Source organism: Stegostoma tigrinum, chromosome 1 (genome assembly GCF_030684315.1).
Source record: "Stegostoma tigrinum isolate sSteTig4 chromosome 1, sSteTig4.hap1, whole genome shotgun sequence".
NCBI classification, from domain to species: Eukaryota; Metazoa; Chordata; class Chondrichthyes; order Orectolobiformes; family Stegostomatidae; genus Stegostoma; species Stegostoma tigrinum.
The window spans coordinates 39,173,649-39,185,481 of record NC_081354.1 but is presented as its reverse complement, the minus strand read 5'-3'; positions in this window follow the sequence as shown (position 1 = coordinate 39,185,481).

Below are 11,833 nucleotides of genomic sequence, written 5' to 3'. Positions count from 1 at the left end.
GTTAAGCTGTCTGTCCTGTTCATCTCCGAGTAACATTTCTGTAATCCCTTGGATATCCCAGTCCCACGTTCCCAACCATGTCCTGAGTTCATCTGCCTTACCTGTCAGGCCTCTTGCAATTTAAATAAATGCAGTTTAATTTACCAGTCCTACCTCATTCTCTGCTTTGTTCCTGCCTGCTCTGACTGTTTGACTCGCTCTTTCTCCCAACTGCATCAGTCTCAGACGGATCTCTTTTCTCACTATCTCCCCGGGTGCCACCCCTCCTTATTAGTTTAAATCCTACCAAACAGCTCTAACAGGTTTCCCACCAATGTGTTAGTATGCTTCCAATTCAGGTGCAATTCCTCCTTCTCATACAGGTCACATCTACCCCAGAAGAGATTCCAATGGTCCAAAAACATGAATCCTTCTCCCTTGCACCAGCTTCTCAGCCATGCATTCATCTGCTCTATCCTCCTATTCCCATTCTCACTAGCTCATGGTACCAGGAGTAATCCAGATATTACTACTCTCAAGGACCTACTTTTTAGCTTCCTGTCTAATTTCCTATATTCTCTCCTCAGAACCTTGTCCTTTTCTCATCCTACTTCGTTAGTTCTAGCATGTACAACAAAATTCTGCTGCTTCCTCTCCCCTTTGAGAATATTGTGTACTCTCTCCAAGATATCCTTGCTCCTGGCACCAGGTAGACAACACGCCACTCTGATGTCTCGATGTCAGCTACAGAAATGTCTGTCTGTGCCTCTGACTAAAGAGTCCCCTATCATAATCGATCACTTGGAACATGACCTATCTGTCATTGCAGCAGAGCCAATCTGAGTACGAGAAACTTGACTATTGATACTACATTGCCCTGAGAGTCCATCGTCCCCTACATTTCCAAAACAGCATACTTGTTTGAGGTGAACATAGCCACAGGAGGCTCATGCACTGCCTGCCTAGCCCTCCTATATATCCTGGAGGTAACCAATCTATCTGACTGTGCATCTGTGTTTTTTTTCTACTTTCTAGAAACTACCGCCTGTCACACGCCCAGCTCCTATAAATTCTCCAATGCCTCGAACTGCCACTTCAGCCGACCCATGCAATCCAATACAATTTCCAACCAAACACACTTCCTGCAGACATAACAGATAATAAAATGTGAGGCTGGATGAACACAGCAGGCCAAGCAGCATCTCAGGAGCACAAAAGCTGACGTTTCGGGCCTACACCCTTCATCAGAGAGGGGGATGGGGTGAGGGTTCTGGAATAAATAGGGAGAGAGGGGGAGGCGGACCGAAGATGGAGAGAAAAGAAGATGGGTGGAGAGAGTATAGGTGGGGAGGTAGGGAGGGGATAGGTCAGTCCAGGGAAGACGGACAGGTCAAGGAGGTGGGATGAGGTTGGTAGGTAGGAGATGGGGGTGCGGCTTGGGGTGGAAGGAAGGGATGGGTGGGAGGAAGAACAGGTTAGGGAGGCAGAGACAGGTTGGACTGGTTTGGGGATGCAGTGGGTGGAGGGGAAGAGCTGGGCTGGTTTAGGGATGCGGTGGGGGAAGGGGAGATTTTGAAGCTCGAGAAGTCCACATTGATACCATTAGGCTGCAGGGTTCCCAAGCGGAATATGAGTTGCTGTTCCTGCAACCTTCGGGTGGCATCATTGTGGCACTGCAGGAGGCCCATGATGGACATGTCATCTAAAGAATGGGAGGGGGAGTGGAAATGATTTGCGACTGGGAGGTGCAGTTGTTTGTTGCGAACCGAGCGGAGGTGTTCTGCAAAGCGGTCCCCAAGCCCCCGCTTGGTTTCCCCAATGTAGAGGAAGCCACACCGGGTACAATGGATACAGTATACCACATTGGCAGCTGTGCAGGTGAACATCTGCTTAAAATGGAAAGTCATCTTGGGGCCTGCGATAGAGGTGAGGGAGGAGGTGTGGGGGCAAGTGTAGCATTTCCTGCAGTTGTAGGGGAAGGTGCCGGGTGTGGTGGGGTTGGAGGGCAGTGTGGAGCGAACAAGGGAGTCACGGAGAGAGTGGTCTCTCCGGAAAGCAGACAAGGGTGGGGATGGAAAAATGTCTTGGGTGGTGGGGTCGGATTGTAAATGGCGTAAGTGTCGGAGGATGATGTGTTGTATCCGGAGGTTGGTGGGGTGGTGTGTGAGAACGAGGGGGATCCTCTTTGGGCAGTTGTGGCGGGGGTGGGGAGTGAGGGATGTGTTGCGGGAAATGTGGGAGACGCGGTCAAGGGTGTTCTCGACCACTGTGTGTCCATTTCAAACCCACCGACTCCCACAGCTACCCAGAAGACACCTCCTCCCACCCACCTTCCTGCAAAAATTCCATCCCCATTCCCAATTCCTTCACCTCCGCCGCATCTGCTCTCAAGATGAGGCATTCCACAGCCGCACATCCCAGATATCCAAGTTCTTCAAGGACCGCAACTTTCCCCCCACAGTGGTTGAGAACACCCTTGACCGCGTCTCCCGCATTTACCGCAACACATTGTACCCGGTGTGGCTTCCTCTACATTGGGGAAACCAAGCGGAGGCTTGGGGACCGCTTTGCAGAACACCTCCGCTCGGTTCGCAACAAACAACTGCACCTCCCAGTCGCAAACCATTTCCACTCCCCCTCCCATTCTTTAGATGACATGTCCATCATGGGCCTCCTGCACTGCCACAATGATGCCACCCGGAGGTTGCAGGAACAGCAACTCATTTTCCGCTTGGGAAACCTGCAGCCTAATGGTATCAATGTGGACTTCTCGAGCTTCAAAATCTCCCGTTCCCCCACCGCATCCCTAAACCAGCCCAGTTCGTCCCCTCCCCCCACTGTACCACACAACCAGCCCAGCTCTTCCCCTCCACCCACTGCATCCCCAAACCAGTCCAACCTGTCTCTGCCTCCCTAACCTGTTCTTCCTCCCACCCATCCCTTCCTCCCACCCCAAGCCGCACCTCCATCTCCCACCTACTAACCTCATCCCACCTCCTTGATCTGTCCGTCTTCCCTGGACTGACCTATCCCCTCCCTACCTCCCCACCTATACTCTCCTCTCCACCTATCTTCTTTTCTCTCCATCTTCGGTCCGCCTCCCCCTCTCTCCCTATTTATTCCAGAACCCTCACCCCATCCCCCTCTCTGATGAAGGGTGTAGGCCCGAAACATCAGCTTTTGTGCTCCTGAGATGCTGCTTGGCCTGCTGTGTTCATCCAGCCTCACATTTTATTATCTTGGATTCTCCAGCATCTGCAGTTCCCATTATCTCTCCTGCAGACATAACCATGAGTAACATGGAAACTCTCCCTAATACCCTACATCTGACAGGAAGAGCAAATCACTCTACTAAATGTTACCTTTGTACCTTAACAATTTACAGACGCAGAAAATAGCACAGCCTTGCTGCTCTAAAAACACTACTCCAGGATAACTTAGTATCTATGTTTTATATTTTAAAAATTTAATGATGAGACAGATCTCAATAAAATGTATAATTTTAAAAAAACCCACTCCACTCACTTCTGTAGATTTACAAAAAAGAACAGCAAGTTTATACATTAAAAGAATAAGCCACTTAGCTGCTCCTTAATGTGATCTCCCCCACACAGGTTTCTCAAAGGTCAGCTGTGAATTTAACTGTTTGTTGATTTTTCTTGGAATAAACTCTGATGTCCAGAGATACTTGAAACAGAAGGTTCACTGCTGGGTCTCATAGCTGTGCAGGCTTACTTCTCTGTTTATTTACCTTCCCACATGGTATCTGGTTTTTCTCTTTTCCTCATTTTTTAAAGTGTTGTCATTTTGCTCATTTTATTTAAAGTTCCAAAACAAAGCAACAGCTTAAAAATAGTAATTACTGCTCCACAAATTTGAAGAAATCAGCTCCAACACTGAAAATAACTCAAAAGGGGCAGCTCTTGAGCCACAACTTTCTCCCATACTCCATTTTAGTTTACCCAAAATCTTTCTGTTGCTTCTTCTGTCAATTTTCTTAAATTATAATCGTCTGGCTCTTGATCCTTCCACCAATAGAAATTGTTTCGCTTCCTCTGCTCTGTTCACACTCCTCAATATTTGAACACCTCCCTTCAGTCTCACCGTTCTCCTCCAGGAACACTTTGCTTCTCTAACCTATTCATACACCTAAAGTTCTTATCAATAAAACCGTTATCAGGAATTTTCTCTGCATCCTGTCAAATGCCTTGATATCTTTTTGGAAGTATGGTGGTCAGAGCTATACACAATAGTCAATTTGAGGCCAACCAGTGCTTTATACGGATTTATCATAACTTTTTGGATTACTTATTCAGTGTTTCTGTTTATAAAGCCAAGGATCCTGAAAGCTTTGTTAACTGTTTTCTCAACATGCCCTGCATTCTTCAATGATCTGTGCACAAAAATCACCAGGACCCAATGCTCCTGTATCCCCTTCTGAAATGTATTATTTATTTTACATTGTTATATATTTTATAGTGCTGCCCCTTTTGAGTTATTTTCAGTGTTGGAGCTGATTTCTTCAAATTTGTGGAGCAGTAATTACTATTTTTGCTTTGTTTTTCCAACTAAAATGAATCACTTCACACTTGGAGTCATAGAGTGATGGTAATGTACAGCATGGAAGCAGACTCTTCAGTCCAACTCGTCCATGCTGGTCAGATAGCATAATCTATTTGCCAGCATTTGGCCCATATCCCCCTAAAGCTTTCCTATTCATATACCCATCCAGATGCCTTTTTAATATGGTAGTTGTATCAGCCTCCACCACTTCCTCTGGCAGCTCATTTTATACACAAGCCACTCTCTGCATGAAACTGTTGCCCCTTAGCACCTTTTAAATCTTTCCATTCTCTTAAACCGATGCTCTCCTGCTTTGGACTCACCTGGCCTGGGGAAAAGACCTGGGCTGTTGACCCTATCCACGCCCCTCATGATTTTGTAAACTTCTTGACCAGGCTGCATTTGAGGGCTGCTCACTTGCTCTTTAATTGTGAACAGTCAGGCTGCTCATTATTCTTGTCAGTATTGCAATGGCTGAAGGGGATGTATTGTGAGTGCACAATCAGGTGTCAATCTAACATCAACTTTTTTTTTGTTACTCACTCATGGGACATGGACTTTGCTAGCTGGCCAGCATTTATTGCCTGCTCCTCGTTGCCCTTGAGAAGGTCTTGGTGAGCTGCCTTCTTGAACTCCTTCAGTCCACAATGCTCTTATTGAGGGAATTCCAGGATTTTGACTCAGAGACAGTGAAGGAATGTTAATATATTTCCAAGCCAGGTTGGCGAGTTGTTTGGAGGGGAGCATGCAGATGGTAGTATTCTCATGAACCTGCTGCTGTTGTCCTTCTAGACTGAAGTGGCCATGGGTTTCCAAGGTGCTGGCTAAGAATCATTGCTTAATTTCTGTAATGCATCTTGTAGATAGTTCACATTGATGCTACTGAGCGTCAATGGTGGAGGGGGTGGATGCTTGTGGATGTGATGCCAATCCAGCATGCTGCTTTATCCTGGATGATGTCAAGCTTCTTGAGTGTTGTTGGGCTGCACTCATCCAGGCAAATTGGGATTATTCAGTCACACTCCTGAGTTGTGCCTTATATATTGTGGAGAGGTTTTGGGCCGTCAAGAGGTGAGTTACTCACTGCAGTATTCCTCAGCTTTTACTTACTTTTTTTAGCCACTGTGTTTATATGGTGAGCCCAGTTGAGTTTTTGGTCAATGATAACCCTCAGGATGTTGATAGTGTGGGATTCAGTGATGGTAACACTGTTGAATGTCAAGGGGTAGGGATTGGATTGTCTTTCATTGGAGATGGTCATTGCTTGGCATTTGTGCTGCACAAATGTTACTTGCCACTTGTCAGCCCAAGCCTGGATATTGTCCAGATCGTGTTGCATTAGGACATGGACTGTTTCAGTATCAGAGGAGTCACAGCTGCTCGCCTAACAAACATACTGCAATTCATTCAGCCAAATGGACATGTTTAAAACTGTTGGAGGTAGCCATTAGTCCAGATAAGAGGAAAGATGATTCTGCCTGTCATGATGGGTACCATCAGTCAGGGGCACAGTCTGCCCACAGAGTCCAGGGATGCCATCATGTTCAGTCATCTGTTTGGAACACTCACAGTTAGGGTATCTGTCACAGTGCAGTCCAAGGAGTGTCCTGTAGTCAGTCCTATAGGGACAACATGAACAATCAGGCAAATGGCATATTCATTAGTCAGGGAGTCGCTAATACAGCAGTGAGAGGTCTGGTTAGTAATGACTAGAGAATGATTATCAGAGTCAGGGCGAATGCAGTTTTAGATGTTTGCCATTAATAGTTCAAGTGAATTAGTGGGGCTGCTGTAGGATCACTGAGAGTTCATGGATAGAAAGGATGAGGGAGTTAAGGCTGGTGTTGGTCTGCAAGCACAACCTTTTCATTGTCACAGCCGGTGTGGCACCTTCACCAAGTAGCTGCACATTGTGAGGTGGAATGTGGATGTCCAACATCTCCCCTGTAATCTACATCCAATATATCTCACTGTGGTAAACTGTACTTATTTCTCTTTTGGCGAATATACTTCCCGATAAATGATCTTTGAGTTTTAAGAAACTCTTTCATTCCTTCTGAGAGTGAAGAGCCTTGCTTCTGATGGCATGTTGGTCACTGTAGCTACCTACACAGGAAAGTGAAGGTGGATGCAGAAGGAACAGTGTTAACAGCAAGCCCAGGAGCAGCAACAAGCTGCATAAAAGGCAACAAACATTCAGCTGAGAGAGAGCTCATTGCCATAGGCCACTCAGGATGTGGGCATGAATAGGAGCCCCAGAGTTTTCCAGTGCAAACTCCACTTCTTGGCCATGAATGAGGCATGGTGTCAACTCAGGCTCTGTCCCATGATACTGTGCTGGAACTGTACCAGGTGCTGAAGCAGGAACTGGGAGCTCAGGGCTGGGAGGCCATGCGAAGGCTGTTCATTCCAGAGGGAGCTGGGTGACCTGTGTTGGATCACTCAGTAGTGCGCCCACAAGTTCATCAGGACAGGAGAGAAGGTCACGGCGGTTCCTTTTGTTCCTTCAAGACAAGCTCAGTGCTCCAGCCTGAACAGTAGGATTTGGGAGCCTAGCTGAGTAACCTCAGGTGCAGGGTGCCATTGATTGCTCACACACGGCACTGAGAAGATCATGTCACACCATTGCATAATTCCATTCAATTAATGTTCAGGTCATCTGTATTCACCATTATCACTTTCTGGATGTGTATGGCCACTGCCGTGGCATCTACCATGATTCTTACATCCTGGAACAGTCTCAAGTACCTGGTGCATTTGGTTGGTCCAGGGGCTTCTGGGGACAATGTCTACCCACTGTGATTACAGCTCATGACACCATTGTGGAACTCGCCAACCGCCAGAATACTGATTAATTGCCACCCATTCCCCAGCCTGGGCCATGGTGGAGCAGAATAGGCGGCTATTGAAGATGTGATTCTGCCACTTGGTCTTGTTGAGGGGGAAGGAGCTCCAATCTATTTGGACATAGTAGACCATAAGACCATAATACGAGCATAATTAGGCCATTCTGCCCATTACATCTGCTCCATGTTTCAGTCCTGGCTGATATGAATATCAACCTCACTCTCCTGCCTTCTCCACAACATTTTATCTCCTTACTAGTCAAGACCGATCTATCTGTGTCTAAAATACACTCAAGGACTTGGCCTCCACAGTCCTCTTCCAGCTGAAGAAATTCCTCCTCCTCCTCCTGTCAGCTCCAAAGAGTTATTCCTTCCCTGAGACTGTGCCCTTGAGTCCTAGTTTCTCTGACTAATTGAAATACCTACAAGTTTTGAGAAGATTTGTAGCTCGGGTTGTGCTTGAGGTTGTAGATTTGCTCACCAAGCCGGTGTGTTTGATTGCAGACATTTCGTCGCCGTGCTAGGTAATGTCATCAGTGCAGCTCTGATGAAGTGTTGGTGTTCTGTCCCACTTGTTTATATGCCTTGGTTTGCTGGGGTTGTTGGCATTACTTGCAGTTCTGTTTTTCAGTGGTTTTTTATTGGGTCCAGTTCAATGTGTTTGTTGATGGAGTTCTGGTTCGAATGCCAGAACTCCAAGAATTCCCTGTTAGGTCGTTGTTTGGCTTATGTTATTATGGATGTGTTGTCCCAGTCAAATTTGTGTCCCTCCATTTCTGTGTGTATTGATATCAGTGAGAATTGGTTTTGTCTCTTGGTGGCTAGTTGGTGTTTGTGTATTTTTATTGTCAGTTATCTTCCAGTTTGGCCTATGTGATGATTTTCACTGTCCTTGCATGGTATTTAGTATATTAAGTTAATTTTATTGTTATGTACCAATACCCACTTTATCCAGGCCACTCAGTATTTTGTGAATTTCAATGAAATTCCCCCCTCATCCGACTAAACTCCATCAAGTACAGACCCAGACCGCTCAATCGCTCCTCATATGGCAAGACCTTTATCCCAGGATCATTCTTGTAAACCCACTCTGGACTACGTCTGTGCCACCTCATCCTGGTGCAGCGTTTGAGGCAAGGTGCTGGATGCTAAGGAACCAAGAGAATGGTAACAGTCTTCCTAGTGAGAGAGTGAGAACAGTAGAAGCTGACGTTATTCATAATGGAGCTCAGCTGCTTTGGCACTATAAACCAGACAAAACCTCACTGATACCAGGTTCCAGTAGAAGAGAACTGAGCAGGAAATCATTGAGTCGTACACTTTGGTTTATGTTGTTGAAGTCTGGTCAGCACTGTGGGAGCAAAGTTAAGACTCTGGTGTTGTTTCTGTTCCTTTTTGTGTTCTGTAAATAACAGCTTCTTTTGTTTCAGAGATAATGGGAACTGCAGATGCTGGAGATTCCAAGATAATAAAATGTGAGGCTGGATGAACACAGCAGGCCAAGCAGCATCTCAGGAGCACAAAAGCTGACGTTTCGGGCCTAGACCCTTCATCCAAGGATGAAGGGTCTAGGCCCGAAACGTCAGCTTTTGTGCTCCTGAGATGCTGCTTGGCCTGCTGTGTTCATCCAGCCTCACATTTTATTAGCTTCTTTTGTTTGTTGCTTTCTTTTCAACAGCAACTACAAAGCATGTAGGCATAGAAAAATTGTAAAGAGAATTATTTTATTCTCAATGCTTACTTTTTTGGCTAATACTTAGCTGAGCCCCTAGTTCCTCCCTTGTGGATCACCTGACCAACTCTCTTAAAGGGGCAGACATAATGGGAGCTGCAGATGCTGGAGAATCCAAGATAACAAAATGTGTAGCTGGATGAACACAGCAGGCCAAACAGCATCTCAGGAGCACAAAAGCTGACGTTTTGGGCCTAGGCCCTTCATCAGAGAGGGGGATTGGGAGAGGGTTCTGAAATAAATAGGGAGAGGGGGGAGGCGGACAGAAGATGGATAGAGGAGAAGATAGGCGGAGAGGAGAGTATAGGTGGGGAGGGGATAGGTCGGTCTGGGGAGGACGTCAGGTCAAGGAGGCGGGATGAGGTTAGTAGGTGGGAAATGGAGGTGTGGCTTGAGGTGGGAGGAGGGGATACGTGAGAGGAAGAACAGGTTAGGGAGGTGGGGACAAGCTGGGCTGGTTTTGTGATGCAGTGAGGAGAGGGTATGAGCTGGGCTGGTTTTGGGATGCAGTGGGGGAGGGGGAGATTTTGAAACTTGTGAAGTCCACATTGATACCATTGGGTATACTGTAGCCACTGTACCCGGAGTGGCTTCCTCTACATAGGGGAAACCAAGCGGAGGCTTGGGGACCGCTTTGCAGAACACCTCCGCTCGGTTCGCAATAAACAACTACACCTCCCAGTCGCGAACCATTTTAACTCCCCCTCTCATTCCTTAGACAATATGTCCATCATGGGCTTCCTACAGTACCACAATGAAGTCACCCGAAGGTTGCAGGAACAGCAACTCATGTTCCACTTGGGGACCCTGCAGCCCAAAGGTATCAATGTGGACTTCACAAGCTTCAAAATCTCCCCCTCCCCCACTGCATCCCAAAACCAGCCTAGCTCGTCCCTGCCTCCTTAACCTGTTCTTCCTCTCACCTATCACCTCCTCCCACCTCAAGCCGCATCCCCATTTCCCACCCACCAACCTCATCCCCCCCCCCTTGACCTGTCTGTCCTCCCCAGACTGACCTATCCCCTCCCACATCCCCACCTATACTCTCCTCTCCACCTATCTTCTCCTCTATCCATCTTCAGTCCACCTCCCCCTCTCTCCCTATTTATTTCAGAACCCTCTCCCCATCCCCCTCTCTAATGAAGTGTCTAGGCCTGAAACGTCGGCTTTTGTGCTCCTGAGATGCTGCTTGGCCTGCTGTGTTCATCCAGCTACACCAATGTGGTATACTGCATCCGCTGTACACGGTGTGGCCTCCTCTATGTTGAGGAAACCAAGCGGAGGCTTGAGGACTACTTTGCAGAACACCTACGCTTGGTTCACAGTAAACAACTGCACCTCCCAGCCGTGAACCATTTCAACTCCCCCTCCAATTCCTTCGACGACATGTCCATCCTGGGCCTCCTGCAGTGCCATAATGATGTCACCCATAGATTGCAGGAACAGCTTGGGAACCCTGCAGCCCAATGGTATCAATGTGGATTTCACCAGCTTCAAAATCTCCCCTCCTCCCAATGCATCCCAAAACCAGTCCAGCTCGTCCCCATCTCCCTAACCTGTTCTTCTTCTCACCTATCCCCTTCTCCCACCTCAAGCCGCGCATCCATTTCCTACCTACTAACCTCATCCCACCCCCTTGACCTGTCTGTCCTCCCCGGACTGACCTATCCCCTCCCCGCCTCCCCACCCATACTCTCCTCTCCACCTACCTTCTCCTCTATCCATCTTCAGTCCACCTCCCCCTCTCCCCCTATTTATTTCAGAATTCTCTCCCCATCTGATGAAGGGTCTAGGCCGGAAACATCAGCTTTTGTGCTCCTAAGATGCAGCTCAGCCTGCTGTGTTCATCCAGCATCACACTTTGTTATCTTGGATTCTCTAGCATCTGCAGTTCCCATTATCTCTAAACATAATGTGGCTCATATTTGTTTGTCTTTGTATTTATCCAACTCCCAGCTTACCTGTGATGTTCCCAAAGTGACCAATGGCAAGCTGCATGTCTACAGTGGGAAACAGGATAATGGTGACTTAGAGCATGTACAAACAGGATGCACTTATGCACACATAAAAGTGTGCAGTGGTGGTTAAACAGCTGTTAGGGTGAATGGGGTTATGTGTGGAAGGGAGCTTCAACATAGGCAGCATGCCTATATGGCTGTTATGTCAGGGCAGTGCCAGTGAAGATTAATGCTGCAATGCTGACACTTGTCTAGGTTCACAGTGAACTTTCAAATTTAGCGTGAATGCAAGGGGTGTCAGTCTTTAGGTATTATCCATAGAATGGTGAGTTGCTCTGGGAATAGTTTGTGGTAAGATGGGATGGAAATTGGATGTGTGATACACCATAGAGCATGGTAGGTGATTAATGATAAGAGTTTGGTAAAATAGAAATCTTGCTCGACCTAATCGTGAAAAACCTTCAAAAAATCTGGACATAACTCAGGCTTAGATGAAAAATTAAAATTCAGCCCAACATTTATTCTGTCTGAGAAGACAGTGCCAACTGGTTGGGGTGTGGAATCTGATTAATGGAGTGTGGGATGAAGGTAACTGACAAGTTTTGTTTGAACTTTAAAGCAAGAAGTTTGATTCTGATTGTTCGAAGCATTGTCATGAGTAATGAGCAGGAAATCATCGTCACCAATTTTGCTGAATTGAAACAGATGCATTTTGCACATGTTCTGAGTCGTTAGAGCTGCTGCCTACAGCACCA